General features: G+C 44.2%; 1 protein-coding gene across 4 annotated transcripts in view; it reads right to left on the reverse strand.

Annotated features, from left to right (window-relative positions):
- Positions 1-15,480, reverse strand: part of MRTFA (myocardin related transcription factor A) — a 213,197-nt gene that overhangs the window by 23,417 nt on the left and 174,300 nt on the right. The gene's annotated exons all lie outside the window — the stretch shown is intronic.

Raw genomic sequence — 15,480 nt, forward strand, 5'->3', positions numbered from 1 at the left:
AAACAAACCAACCTAAGTTCATTCTGAAAGGTGAAGAGAAGAAGGCAAACTGGCTAGGGACCTTGGGACCCAAAGAATGATATAGTGGTGAGTTCCCTAGGTTTCCTCTTTATCTCATACATCCTGGACTTGGAGCTGAAGAAGCCGACAATCTGGAAATGCCAGTGGAGGCAGACCAAAAAGCCGCAACAAAACCTACTCTCACTGGCCAAAGGACCAGAAAAAGGGCAACCTCGCCAAACAGAAAACTTTTAGACAATAATCATTCTATTCCAGATAGACACCACAACAAACAGTGGCCTCACCCCCCCACCAGGAGTCTAGACTCCCCATCCTTGCAAGGCTATTATAATACAGCTCTCCAATACCCCTGTCCAGAGGTGTCAAAGAAGGCCAAGTAGGAAGCTGGGGCTTTCATTCTCACCAGCCAGTAATAAATACGATATGCTCCCCACCCAAGGAATAAGTAGAGACCAAACAGGAAGCCTGGACTTATAACCCACCTGGCAGAAATAAGACACCCCTCCCCTTCCTGCTGATGTCAGAGGAGGGCTGGTGAAGAGTCAGGACTTTCACCATGGCTCAGTGATAACACGGTCACCCCCTGGGTGGCTCAGTCGTTGGGTGTCTGCCTTCGGCTCAGGTCATGGTCCCAGGGTCCTGGGATCGAGCCCCGCATCGGGCTCCCTGCTCAGCGGGAAGCCTGCTTCTCCCTCTCCCACTCCCCCTGCTTGTGTTCCCTCTCTCGCTGTGTCTCTCTCTGCCAAATAATTAAACAGAATCTTAAAAAAAAAAAAAAAAAAAAAACCAACATCGTATCATCCAAGCCCTGGATGAAGAAGAAAAAAGGTGAGTTGAAAAGGTTCTTAAAGAAGTAAATGGCTGAAAACTTCCCAAATTCGGCAAGAGACGTAAGTCTACAGATTCAAAGGCTGAGCAAACCCCAAAAAAGATAAACCCAAAGAAATTCATGCCAGGATACATCACAATTAAACTTTTGAAAATGAAAGAAAAAACTGAAAAGCAGCCAGAGGGAAAACAATTTGAATGATAACAAATTTCTCATCAGAAACCAAGGGGGCCAGCAGAAAGTGGCATGATATTTTTCAAGTGCTATTAAGAATTGTATCCACAGATCCATATGTAGCCACCACATTAACCAAGGGAGTGACTTAAACAGACCTGCATGGGGGGTAAGGGGGGTACTTCAAACTTGATGTTTTATATGAAAAAATAAAATGAGCAGAAACACAGCTGGTAATTGGTACATACTCATTTCACCCCCCATGTGTACACTCACATGCTCCCCCTTCCCTGCATCCCCTTTTAATTCTGAATCTATCAAACCTACAAATACACTGAAAGAATAATGAACAGCCCTATAACTCTGACCTAGATCCACCAGTTATCTTTTAGCCATATCTGTTTTCTCTCACACATACATGCACACACATACACACACACAATTTTTGTTTATAGAATCATCTGAAAGTTGCAGATATCAATCAAGACATTTCATCCCCAAATTCTTTAGTGTGCATTTCCTGAGAATAAGGACATTCTCCTAAAGAACAAAAATATCTTTATCACACCTAAGAAAATTAACATTGATTCAATAATACAATCTAATTTACAGTTCATATTTGAATTTCCTCAGTTGCCCCTCAAAATGTCTTTTTATAACCTTTTAGATTTCCCCCCTCAATCCAGGATTTGAGAACCACGCACTACATTTGGTTGCTGTCCCTTCAGTCACAATCTAGAACAGTACCTCTTGCCTTTTTTGGTTTTTGTGACACTGACCTAAGTATCTAAGCCATCTGTCTTGCAGAAAGAATGTCCTATATTCTGAATTTGTTTCCTCAAGATTAGATTTAGGTTAAACACTTTTGGCAAGGAGACTACACAGGTGATGTGTAACTCTTAGTATTAGAAGACACATAATACCATGTTTCCCAACCACTGACGGTGCTAAAAGTTTGAAAGGTGATAGGAGATGTCTCCATCTTAAAAGTAGCACTTCCTCCTTTGTAATTAATATGTAATCTGTGGGGGTAACGTTTTGAGGCCATGTGAAAATCCTGTTCCCTAACCACCACTCACCTCATTGTTTTAGCATCTACTGATGACCCCTGCCTGAAATCAATTATGACACTAGGAATGGCAAAATAGTAAGACCTGCGTCTTTGCAAGATCGAGTAGTAGTGATCAAGAGGCCATTTAGAAGAATAAAGTGGAATGACTGGGTGAAAAGTTGTGCCATTAACACTCCCAGACTGGGGATACAGGAAGAGTAAGCTTGGGACAGGGTGGGAGACTGTGTTCAGTTACCATGTGATACAAGTTGATCATGAGACATCCTATTAAGAGATGAGCAAGTGTGTGCATGTGTGTACATGTGCGTGTGTGTGTGTGTGCGCGCGCGTCATGTCATCCAAAGATAATGTGACAGATTATGTAGAAATAGAAGATAATTCCCAGGGTGAATCTTAAGAGAATCCCAGAATTTAAGTGATTCAATTCATCACTAATGATGAAGAGAGCCCAGCAAAGGAACCTGAGGTGGCTCTCGGAGGCAGGAGAGGGCTAGGCAGAGCTGATATCAGGAGTAAGCCTCAAGAACGAGAGTAGGTAGAAGAAGAGAGACGGCAGCAGTGGGCAGGTTAGACAAAGTAAGGCTTGCACAGTATCCAGAGGATTACTGACACTTAGGAAGTGGCTGCTGGGGGTCTTGGAGCCAGGCCAGCGGGCTGCCGGGGCACACTATGCACCAGGTGGAGAAATCAGAGGTGAGGAAATGGGGTCCGGAGGTTTATGTCCCCTAAGAGGTTAAGATGTGCTAACAGTTAATTACTCGTTCTCCCAATAAATATTTACTGAGAGCCTACGTGTCAGACTGTTTGGGTGCTGGGACAGCCATGTTCTCCTGCAGTTTACACTCTAGTGAAGAATGATACATAAAACAAATGAACATACAACACCGTAGGAAGTGATACGTGCCACGAAGAAATATAAAGCAGGAGTTGAATGACAGAGAGTCATTCTATGGGGGCAGGAGCATTTCACTCTCCTGAGGGTTAGGAAAGACTTTCTGGTGTGCCATCTGAACAGACACCTGAGGAAGGGGGTGAACCCTATAGCCATCTGTTGGAAGAGCCTTCCAGGCAAGAAGAGCAGCAAAAGCAAAGGCCCTAGGTGGGAACCTGCCTGAAAGACAGAGGGTATCCAGAGGGGTGGCAGAGCAGAGTGCACAAGGAGTGGCAGGATACGGAGAGAGAGGTGAGAGAGGGCCCTGTAGGACTTCGGGCGTTACTCTGTTTTCAAGTGGTACTAGAGGAAATGACATGGGGAGAAGAAATAAAGCAGGACTGTGTCTACCAACCTAGCAATGGACAAAAAAGGCTCCCATGAGTAACGCAAACAGAGTTGCTGCAAATGGCTTCCATGTTCTTCCTGACGTTTGTACAGTGTGTTGGGAATTACAAGGGACTTATTATTTTCCACAATTCATACTGGAGAACTGACTTGCCTGAGATCACATCCTAATCAACTACAGAATGGAGACTAGACTTTGGTTCTTATGATTCTGTAATTCAGCTCTTTTTATTTGTGTGTATTTCAGCATAACAGAGGTAGGAGGAGGGGATGGAGATGGGGGACACAAAAGATAATCTCTGATCACGTATCTCCTTTTTTCCCCCCAAAATGTGTTAGTTACAAAACAAAACAAAAAAACCACAAACAAAAACCTCAGTGATGTTAATCTGATCTTTCGCATTTTGCTTTCTTCTCCTGGCTATTCCTCTGGAAAGAGATGCTGCCTTGTCCTTTTCTCTAATATTGGCAATGGGACAGAAGGGAGGACTTCAGATATAACCTCAAAAAATGTCAAGGGGACACACATTCTCCCATTCCTTTTTCCTCCAGCCCTCTCCTGAAGGGGCCAATATAGCAGAAGGAGTCACTATATAACCAAACTCCTTCCAAAGTTAATGGAGCCTTTTGCCACATCCCTTGGCCTGGCACAGAAGTCTGTCACACCACTCCAAGCAGTTCGTTAACTTGGCCAAATGGACCACTGACATGGTACGGGGCCCCCAGCACTGGAGACGGGCTCATAAGCTGTCCAAACCTGGCCATTCCATAAGCAGCAGCCTCAACGGTCTTAGAAATTTGTCATCAACTCTTGAATCACGCAGACAGGCTATCCTCTATTTCAGAACTCCTGAGACAAGACAGTAACAATGATCTATACCACCACTAAAAATGAAAAGGGAAAAGATACCAGCAGCCTTTGGTCCAGTGTTCCTCCAAGTGCAGCTGGAGAGTCATTGGCATTAGCATGTCTCTCTCTGGGATGCAGATTCCTGGGCTTCAAGACTTTTCCTCTTTATTAAGCTCTTTGAGGATTCTGGTGCCACTAAAATTCAAAGCCCATTGTTTCCTAAGTCCAAAAGGCAGAGGAAAGGTGGCACAGCAGATGGGAAAGGATTTTTATTTGCTCACTCTCTACCACCAGGGGCTAAGTCACCACAAAGTACACCTAGTAAGGACTTGATCACTTTTTTCAACAGCTTAGTTCAAAATTTCAACTCTGCTAGCTATGTAGGTGCCCACAAATTAGTAGAGTTTAATCTCCTGAGCCCCTTTCAGGTTCACTGCTCTGGGTTGCAAAGTGTGCATTTTTGAGAGTCAAAGGATCAGGTCTTTTTGCCATTCCCCTCACACCCCGGTGAGGGCCTATTTCAGCTGAGATGGATTCCATACCCTACTGTTTGTATCTAGAGCCTGGCGATCACACTCAATAGAAGGCGGCTATAGAAAGGTAGTGCAAGGAGCCCAGAGGACTGCTGGAATCAGGGGAGGGACACTTACACACCTGAGTGATGAAAGTGCAGAAGTCAGCTGTGTCACTGGTGTATAAGGGTTTACACCACCTTTAGGTGTAATCAGAATCTTACGATTCTGTATCCAGGCAGAGCAGGGGCCTTTAACCTGGGGCACACCATACTGCTGCAGAGCATCTATGGATCTCCATAACTGTGCTGTATCTTGGGAACCTACCTGGGCAACTGTGTGGCAAAGGGGCAGTGTAAGATTTTCTAAGGAGCATCAATGGCACAAGAGAAATCAAGAGGCTCTCATCTAACTAAGGGTTTTTTTTTTTTTTAAGTTATTTATTTATTTATTTATTTAACAGAGAGAGACAGAGCGAGAGAGGAATCACAAGCAGGGGGAGTGGGAGAGGGAGAAGGAGGCTTCCCGCTGAGCAGGGAGCCCGATGCGGGGCTCGATCCCAGGACCCTGGGATCATGACCTGAGCTGAAGGCAGATGCTTAACGACTGAGCCACCCAGGCGCCCCTAACTAAGGGTTATTATGACAGAAGTAGAAAGATGCCCCTGGCCTTCAAACCTCACAGCCAGCAGATAGGAGCCGCAACTTGGAAGTAATTTTACTGGGGGGCTCAAAAATGAAGGGGTTACGCTCACCCCCAACTACCAACTTTCATTTTACTTCACTAACTATGGGTCCTGATCTGATGCTGTTTTCAACTTTCAATATTGAAGCCACAGGGGAAAGTACAGCAGGCTATCATCATAAAATTCCTATCATTAAGAACCATTAGTCTGTGACCTTCAGGAATTAGCATGGGCTTTTGAGCCAGGAGACCGGACTGGCTCTGCTTCTTTCAGTGGTGGTATGACGGGCCCCCTCTGAGCCTCGGTATCCTCATCTACAAAATGGCAATTCTACAATCCACTGCACTGATGACTGTTCTCACTAATAAAGTGAAAGTGCTTTGCCAGCTGCTGGAGGCTGTTAAACTTGAGGCATTGTTACTGTTTTAACTTTTTTTCTGTGCCATCCTCCTGCAGGAAACGGCATGCATGTGGAATCAAATGCTGACAGCTAACTGGGCTTGACTTCCAATTTTTGTCTTACTGTTTTTAGCTGTCATACCAAAATGCCTACGGTAATATCCCACAACAAAGACATTAACTGAAGAGTTGTGTCAACAGTTCCAGGGACTGGCCATGACAGTGAAAACCAGAACTAAGTCCATGTGAATTGAAGAACGAGCTGGGGTGGTGGTGTGGGGAAGGGATCACACGCTCTGGTGCAAGCAAGAATCCAAACTAACAATCAGAAAACGTGGTTCATGCACATCCTGTTTTGGTCCTCAGACTTGCCACCAACCCTGTTTTGGCACCTGGGTTGTCACCCCCACCCAAACCTGCAGGAAAGCCAACGACCAAGAATAAATGTAAAAGTGGAGACTCGGGATGCTGAATCTTTTCCTTCCCAGAGTGCAAGCTGCTCCAGAGTCTCACAACCTTGACCCCATGGCAGTGAAAGAGACTTAAGACTGGGGAAAATCTTATATAGCATGAATATCAGCAGGTACACTGAATTCCAAAAGGTTAAAATATGAGGGGCCAAAGATTGTGAACTTGGTCTTCTGATTTTCCCTTTGACATCTATGCCAGGCACGTTTCTATTTAGCTCTCACATCACAGCCCAGCCTAACGCTCTGGATCAGTCAATTATCATCCCAGTGTATCCTCTCTGGTGAAGCACACACACACCCCAAAGCTACTGCCTCTTATTGAAGTCCATAATCAATAGGCTTAAGGCATCTGTGTAGATAAAAGCTCCAAATCACCTTTGCCCTTCTGCAGATTGCATCCCACTGGGCTGAAAATGTTAAATCACCACATCATCAGACACTATCAGGGCCCCCTTGAGTCTGTGATTCTTTATGGCTATAATTGTGCAGGTAAAATCTGTGAGTAGCTTCAACAAGTGACTTTATAAACTCCTTCACTCCATTTATAACCTTGAAAAGAAGTTGGCCTTGGATATCTCAGGCACTTCGAGAATTATTATTTTTAAAGATTTTATTTATTAATTTATTTGAAAGAGAGAGAGAGCAAGCGGGGGGAAGAGCATAGGGAGAGGGACAAGAAGACTCTGCCTTGAGCACGGAGACTGACACAGGGCTCAATCCCATGACCCCAAGATCATGACCTGAGCTGAAATCAAGGGTCAGACACCCAACAAACCAAGCCACCCAGGTGCCCCCACTTCAAGAATTATTAAATAAAACTGAATACTACAGTACTTTTTAGATATTAAATTGTATCAAGAACTCATATCAAGACGACTACTTTTGATGGCCCGTTCAACAGAGCTCCCTGTTGGATTCTTTGGATTCAACAATGAATATGCTCAGAACATGAACATACAACGCACTCTAGAGTCCTATTTTGGGATTTGTTACCAATTGGCCAAGGAGGAGGTCTGAAGCTAGTCACTGACCACTGAGTGAATACACCCTACGATAGCAGGGAAGAGGTCATGGTATCTATCAGAAATGTAACATATAACACCCGAGGAGTGACACGATCAGTTGGTCTCCTGAGATAAAAGAGAAGGTTCCTGAGGCCAGGTGCCTGACACAATTTTCTCTGGGCTTCAGATCTAGGATCAGGTTAGCCCCAATCCTAGGACACACATTTTACAATGGTATTTCTCAAATGCCATGTCACCTTCGTATTCAACTACAGTGAAAGGGTCACATTTCTGGGCTAAAGAAACATCATCTCAATTAGGCAGGGTTCTCTGCATCTTAAAAATTTTTTTAAAAAGCTATATTGTACACCTGAAACTAGCCTGTTATGTTAATTATATATCTATTTTATTTTATTTTAAAGATTTTATTTACTTATTTGTCAGAGAGAGTGGCAGGCAGAGGGAGAAGCAGATTCCCCGCTGAGGAAGGAGCCCAATGCAGGACTTGATCCCAGGACCCTGGGATCGTGACCTGAGCCGAAGGCAGACACTTAACCGACTAAGCCACACAGGTGTCCCTAAAATTTTATTTTTAAAATATTTATTTATTTAAGTAATCTCCACACCCAACATGGGGCTCAAACTCACAACTCTGAGATCAAGAGTCACATTCTTCTGACTGAGCCAGACAGGTGCCCCAATTCGATCTCAACTTTTAAAAAAGAAATAGGCAACTAGCGCTTTCATGGAAAGATATCTATGTATCTAAAAGAGCCAAATGGATCACAGGAACATTTGTGAGTGTCAGTATCTAGAAGAAGCGCGAGCCTGAGGGCACAGACTGGACCAGAGGCAGCGGGCAAACTGCGGGGTTTGGGGGACGCCTTTTCTGGGCTCCTACTGGAAAGGGACGCGGGCCACAGAGACTACCACAGGGCTTCTAGCAACTCCCAAGTGGACTGGAGCAAATGGGAAATGATGGAAGCCCGGGTGAGGATCGGCTCTCACCCCAGCCCCCACCTAGACAAAGTAACCACTGGGGCATAAGTCTTGAACACTGAAACACTTCACTTAAAACAAGACAAATGACATTTCCTTGAAGCCTATGATTTTGTCATCTTAAATCTAAGTTTTAAAAGTAAAGGGCAATTCAGCCTCACACCAGACCCTCATCCGCCCTGGAATCACCACTGTGTCCCCACTGGTGAACATTTCTGTCTCTCGGCAAGTTGCCCAGAAATTTAAGAAAACATTATTTCCAACCCAGACATTTATTTGTTTTGTTTAAGAGAAGTTAAAGAAGAAACATCCACTGCCATGTAGAGAATAAGCTAATAAAATGATAGTCCTGTTAATATATGACCAAAATAGGAACAATCTTAACAGAACACCATGTTGTTCAGTGGTTCTTTGATTTTTAACAATTTTCAGCAACTGTTTTTTAATCTGTGGGTAGGGAGAAAAATGGAAGAAGAATTTTATTTATTGAAAAATAGTTCCTGGGGGCACCTGGCGGCTCAGTTGGTTAAGCGACTGCCTTCGGCTCAGGTCATGATCCCAGGGTCCTGGGATCGAGCCCCCCATCGGGCTCCCTGCTCAACAGGAGGCCTGTTTCTCCCTCTCCCTCTGCCGCTCTCCAGCTCTCTGTCAAATAAATAAATAAAATTAAAAAAAATAGTTCCTGTGCCGAAACACTGGTTTTGAGAGACATTAATGAGATATATGTGGGGGGGGGGGGGGGGGGGGGGGGCGTGGTAGAGCCAAGCTAATGCTCCTCTCATTTTTTTTAAAAAAGATTTTATTTATTTGAGACAGAGAGAGAGAGAACATGAGCAGGGGAAGAGGGGCAGAGGGAGAGGAAGGGCGAGAAGCAGACTCCCCACTGAGCAGGGAGCCCCATGCCAGGCTTATTCCCAGGACCCTGGGATCATGACCTGAGCTGAAGGCAGACACTTAACCGACTGAATGAGCCACCCAGGCGCCCCAACTATGTTTCAAAAGCATGAACCATATATCACCTCATTTATTTCCAAATTAACTCTGTGGAGTAGGTAAGAAGGGTTATTATTTCCTTCTTATAAAAGTAGAAGTTGATTTCAGAAAAGTTAACAGAGTTGCCAAAGTCACCTTGTTCCTAAGTGGCACAATAAGGTCTAAAACTCCACTAATACAATAGCCACCAGTCACATGTGACTATTTAAATTAATTAAAATTAGGGGCACCTGAATGGCTCAGTCCTTAAGCATCTGCCTTCGGCTCAGGTCATGGTCCCAGGGTCCTGGGATCAAGCCCCCCATTGGGCTCCCTGCTCAGCGGGAGGCCTGCTTTTCCTTCTCCCACTCCCCCTGCTTGTGTTCCCTCTCTTGCTGTGTCTGTCAAATAAATAAATAAAATCTTTTTAAAAAATTAATTAAAATTAAATTAAATTATAAATTCTGCTCTTCACTCAAGCTAGCCACATTTCCAGTGCTCCTACAGCCCATATGGCTAGTGGCTAGTGTTACAGAATATTTCTATCACTGCTGAAAGTGCTATTGGACAGGGCTGGTCTTACGGCTAGTTCTTTTGTTTTGTTTTTATTTTTATTTTATCTTATTTTGAGGGGGGCAGGGACAGAGGGAGAGGGAAAGAGAGAATCTTAAGCAGGCTCCACACCCAGTGCGGAGCCTGACGCAGAGCTCAATCTCAAAACCCTGAGATCATGACCTGAGCCGAAATCAAGAGTCAGACGCTTGGGGCGCCTGGGTGGCTCAGTCGGTCAAGTGTCTGCCTTCGGCTCAGGTCATGATCCCAGGGTCCTGGGATCTAACCCTGCATCGGGCTCCCTGCTCAGTGGGGAGTCTGCTTCTCCCTCTCCCTCTGCCCCTCCCCCTGCTCATGCTCTCTCTCACTCATGCTCTCTCTCTCAAATAAAATAAAATTTTAAAAAAAAGTCAGATGCTTAATAACCAAATGAACCATCCAGGCGCCCATTTGTTCTTAGCTTTTAAAGATTTTATTTTTAAGTAATCTCTACACCCAACGTGGGGCTCAAACTCACAACCCAGAGAAGAAGACTTGTGCACGCCACCAACTGAGCCAGCCAGGTGGCCCCGTAATTAGTTCTTCTGAATTCTAGTAACCTGGGGAAAAGATCCCATGCTATCCCCAAGTTACTAGAGGACAAAGTTAAATTACAGCCTCTTTCTCATTACAAGAAACTCTGGGGCTTCAGGAAGTTGGTTTATCCTCTCAGGGGTTACAAAAACAAAAATCAGTTTTAAAAGAGCTTTACCAAAATGGATTTGATCCATATATACTAAGGAAAGAGAATATGGAAACTCAGTTTGGACATTTGGTGAAGAAGGATATAAGTACTAATTCCCAAGTTACAAATAAAAATATCATTAAGAAGAAATTTAGCTTCAGAAGATAAGGGATCATAGTAATCAATCCTAACACTTCAAGCCATTAAATATCCTCTTGTCAGAGTTTAAAAGAAATTTCTTCTTGGTGCAGAGATTGCTATAATCAGATGAACAGGAGGTTTCCAGCTAACGCCGGGGCCCCGTGAAATGACAAATTAGCTATGAGTGCTACAACTGGGCCACACTATCTCTACATACATCACTTAGCTAACACTGACAGCCGAAACTCGACAAAGGGGTCAAACTGCAGAACTAAGGGCGAGGGAGTCAAGATACAGCCAAGTTTATTAAAAATACAGAGTGGTGGCGATTCATTACATAAAGCCATTCTTTACAGTTTCAATGTGAGATATGCAGGGCCTATTTGTATACCTACGAGCCAGTCAAAACTAGCCGACCGATTTGTTCACTGTTTCACACAGCAACACGTCTGAGCGCCTCTCAGGGGCTAGGCAGTTTGAGAGTCTTCTGGACTGACAGCAACTGGCTGCCCTCTCTCAACTGTGCTGCCCTCACTCTCTTTGGATTCTTCTAACCATTCGGTGGTTAAGCGTCACCAATGGCACCAGCTGGGTGCACAGAAATGCCATTTAAAGTGAAAACACAAGCTCACTCAAGCAATGGAGCAAGGTCCTTAGAGAATCTATCGGACAAAACTAATGATTTCTTCACGTGCTTGCCAAGGTACCCAGGTGTTTCCACTACACGCACATGGGAAAACAGTGAACTGAGGGTTAACGGTAGCACAGAAACATGCAACTCTACACTTTTCTCTAGGATTCACAAGAGAATAACAAAAGGCTGAGAAGGAAGAGACAGACAAGTTCTTCTTTCATATCCAGAAAGATTACAGGAGACTTTTTTCTCGTTTGTCTGGGTCAGAAGAACTTCCATGCTTTCCTTTAAAAGGTTATTCCTCTGTAGCAGCTCTCACTGCCAGAACATTTTTCTTCATTTTCACCTAAACCTTATGACCTAGTACACCTTTAAAAGTCAAAGAGAAAGGCTGTAGGGAAAGCTCTGTTTGAGAACACAGTGTACCACACATGACCCGTGTCTTCTAGGAGTCTTCGTTCTGGGTACAGCAGCATTTCTGGTCTTAATCTTTGGACTTAAACACGAGCTTCCTATCTGCGGCATCTTTCCTCTCCCTCAAGATATGCAGAGCTTCAGACATTATTAAAGAAAACTCAGGGCCTGGAATATGTAATCCTCTGCTATCTGGCACTCTATATTTGGTAGGGTTTATATACTGTTAAATTTGAGACACATGTTTACATGAGGAGAACGACAGATGCTGGGAAATGATCCTGTTTAAAAACACATCAGGAACCAACTTCCATACCCCATAGTTTAGATGCCATGAACAGAGTTTATCAAGCAGCAGAGAGGGGTATGTAGGAATTGGGAGAGTCTTTAATCTCCTGCACTTTATGAAAGGCCATACCTCAACTCTGAACAATATGCAGAACATGAACAACCCTGAGGGGAAGGGAGCCACTGAAGACATGGTGTCCTACAGATATGCTGTCAGAACTGAAAGCCAGTCCTGCATGGGAACTGTGTAGGAGTATTCTGGAAGATGAGGTGGGTGGGTTTTCTTCCCAGAGCTGTAAATAAGATTGGAATGAGAAGAATTTGATAAAAGGGATATAAACACAGAAATGATGAGGCAGAATACAGCCATGACTACATCACTCCTCTCCCCCAGTTCCAGGGCCTCCCTGCTTCCTCAGTTGTACAACAAACTTACATATAAATGCACTTTAGAGAAACCCCTCAGGCCAGCAAGATGGGAATGGAAGCAGACCCTTCAAACCAGATGTTACTTTTTCAGGCCTCCAAATCTCCAACAATCAACAACTACTTGCTGGTCACTTAGAAGCTGCTTCCAACACTGCTCGATTTTCTTTGGAAGCTGTGGCATGGAGGGTGAGAGGTGGGGCTGGTGGAGAATGGCAGGTGGTGGGAATGTCAGGGGGGCTTAGGGTGTTGGAGACTACAACAGGATAAGGGTAGAGAGTGCGGGGCTGTGATGAGGAAGAATTTACTCACAGGGTGCAGGGTTGGCAAAAAAAAAAAAAAAAAAGAACCTCAGGACCCTATCTCCGCGTATCACCTGGTATGTAGGTGAACAGGGAATTTCACACCTGAAACTATTGGCAGGCATCAACATTCTCTCTCAGAATCTAAGAGATTGCTACTTACTTCCTTCACACTAGAAAAGCTGAGAACCAAGACTGTGTCCATAGCTGAAGGTGGCTCTTGGTAGGAGGAAGATGCAGTTTTTTCACAGAAGCAGATAATTTCTATTCCTACAGGAAGGGCAATTATTCTCACTTCACAGATACAGAGAACAGTGCAGAATATACAATTAGGTATTCAGAACATTTTAGAACCTGGGCTCCTGACAGAACAGAAGCGTTGTTCCAAATTCAATGTCCAGAATTCCAACAAGTTTACAAGAGAGTTGTATCTGTCCCTGTCTGTCTGTCATTCACATACACACACATACATCACACTTTACAACTGGCTGTCTTGATTCATTCATTCAGTGCCTGGCACTGGGTAAGATACTTTCTCAAGGAGCTCACAGTATGGCTGGAGGGAAATGTATAAGCAGATAGCTCCAATAATGGAAGCATCATCTGTCTTTTAACAACACAGAACATGACAAGAAATGCTGAGCAGGGAGGCTGTACTCGATCAATCGTATTAAGCAGTGAGCTCTAGTAACCACTGGTACCAAGTACAAGACAGGCACAGGAATGCAGAGCCCTCACCCTCTCTGCAAGGCTTTTAGACCCTGAACATCTCACAGATCTTGAGAAATAGTGTTATGCTCTCAGAACTAGTACTGTAATTAGTCAGCACCCCCACAGGATGCTGAATTGTTCCTTATTTTGTATATGGGTAAATTTTAGCTACTCAAACTGTTAAATGTCTGAGGGCAGGTACCTTGCCCGATATTTCTTTTTTTTTTTTTTTTGCCTGGTATTTCTTTAATCTCTCCAGGACTAACTACCCTGGACACAGCGTAGACATTAAACACATGATGTCCTTGGTGAAAGGGACAAGGAGATGAGACTCTGGGTGACTTGTTCCTCCACAAGGGTTTACAGAGAGGCAGATCTGGAGTGATCTGTAAAGCACAACAGTGCCCTTCCTGATCATATCACTGATCCACCACACAAGCAGCCTGCTCTGTCTGACTCTTTAGGGTTGGGGGTGGGAAGTCCTTCACTGGAAAGCCAGAGAAGATAGCAGCATAATGTGGGTAAATGGTTTGGAAGTTAACGGCAGTAAATAAAAAGCTGAATTTGAGACTTAAGTTCCTGGCTGATGCTTAGGATAGAAACAGACCTCAGGAGGCGCCTGGGTGGCTCAGTCGTTAGGCGTCTGCCTTCGGCTCAGGTCATGATCCCAGAGTCCTGGGATCGAGCCCCACATCGGGCTCCCTGCTGAGCGGGGAGCCCGCTTCTCCCTCTCCCTCGCTCCCCCTGCTTGTGTTCCTGCTCTCACTATCTCTCTCTCTGTCAAATAAATGAATAAAATCTTTAAAAAAAAAAAAAAAGAAAGAAACAGACCTCAGATTCCTTCCACCTTCTATACAGTTCTAGTTCTTAGAAATGGACCTGCCATCACCGCGACATGAATCAAATCCCATCCTCACTTGCTTATTAAAAGGCCTCAATGGCTTCCCATTGTACCTAAAATCAAATCCACCTCTTCCGAGTAGTTGATAGGCCCTCATTCTAGCTCCGCCCACCCTGCCAATCTTAACTTGTCCCCGGGCTCCCCTCACTCACCAGGCCCCAGCCACACCTGCTTCCTTGATGTTTCAAACACGTCAGGCTCTTACCTGCACTAGGCCCTTACACTTGTTCTCGCTTCTCCCTGGCCCTTTGCCTGCTTCTGCATGGCTGACTCCAACTCATCCTTCAGACCTCAGCTCAAGTATTTCCTCCTCAGGGAGGCCTTTCCTGATCATCTTATCCAAAGTGACCCCATCTCATTCCTATTACTTGTTAACACACCAACTGATTAATTTACTTTGTAACACTTACTATGCTCTGAAATTACCTTATTTGTCTCCTTGTTTACTATCACTATTCTCCTTTTAAACATAAAACTCCTGAGAGCAGGAGCTGGATTTTTCTTGCTGCATCAAGGGCACACACCAGTTCTCAAGTAAACTGAATGAAGAAGTGAATTAGGATTAGGAAAACGCCGTGGCAGTAGGTCAGCACTGAGTTAAGGTGAAAAACATTAATTCTCTCACTATGAAGCTAGAAGTTGTTGTAGGACCTTTTTTTTTTTAACTTCATAGGGTGTGTCCAAGTAGCAATAACACACAAGAGAAAAGAAAGAAGAGGGAGAGCCTAAGCTCTGTACTGATGACCTTAAAAAGAATGTCAAAAAGAGCAAAATCTTGCTGGCTCCAGCTTCTACTAGTTTATAATGCTGTTGGTACTGAAAGCAAATTTTCTTACTTCTAACAGATTCCAATGTTGGTTTCATTTCTCCCCAAGTAATATAGTTGTGCACCTTCTAAGCCCAGCTCTGCAATAATCCCATCAAGCACACTCACACCCATGCCAGCCACAGGGTATCTGAGAATCTCACTCTAAATAAAACTGTAGTTGATTCAAAATACCAGGTGGAAAAGGGTTTTTTTCTCTTCCCAAGAACCTGAACATGAAGGCAAAACACATGCAAGAAGTGGATTCTTCCTCACAATACCCCAGCTCAAGATTTGCTCCTCCTATAAAGGGAAG

Source organism: Phoca vitulina, unplaced genomic scaffold (assembly GCF_004348235.1).
Source record: "Phoca vitulina isolate PV1807 unplaced genomic scaffold, GSC_HSeal_1.0 scaffold19, whole genome shotgun sequence".
Taxonomy (NCBI): Eukaryota; Metazoa; Chordata; class Mammalia; order Carnivora; family Phocidae; genus Phoca; species Phoca vitulina.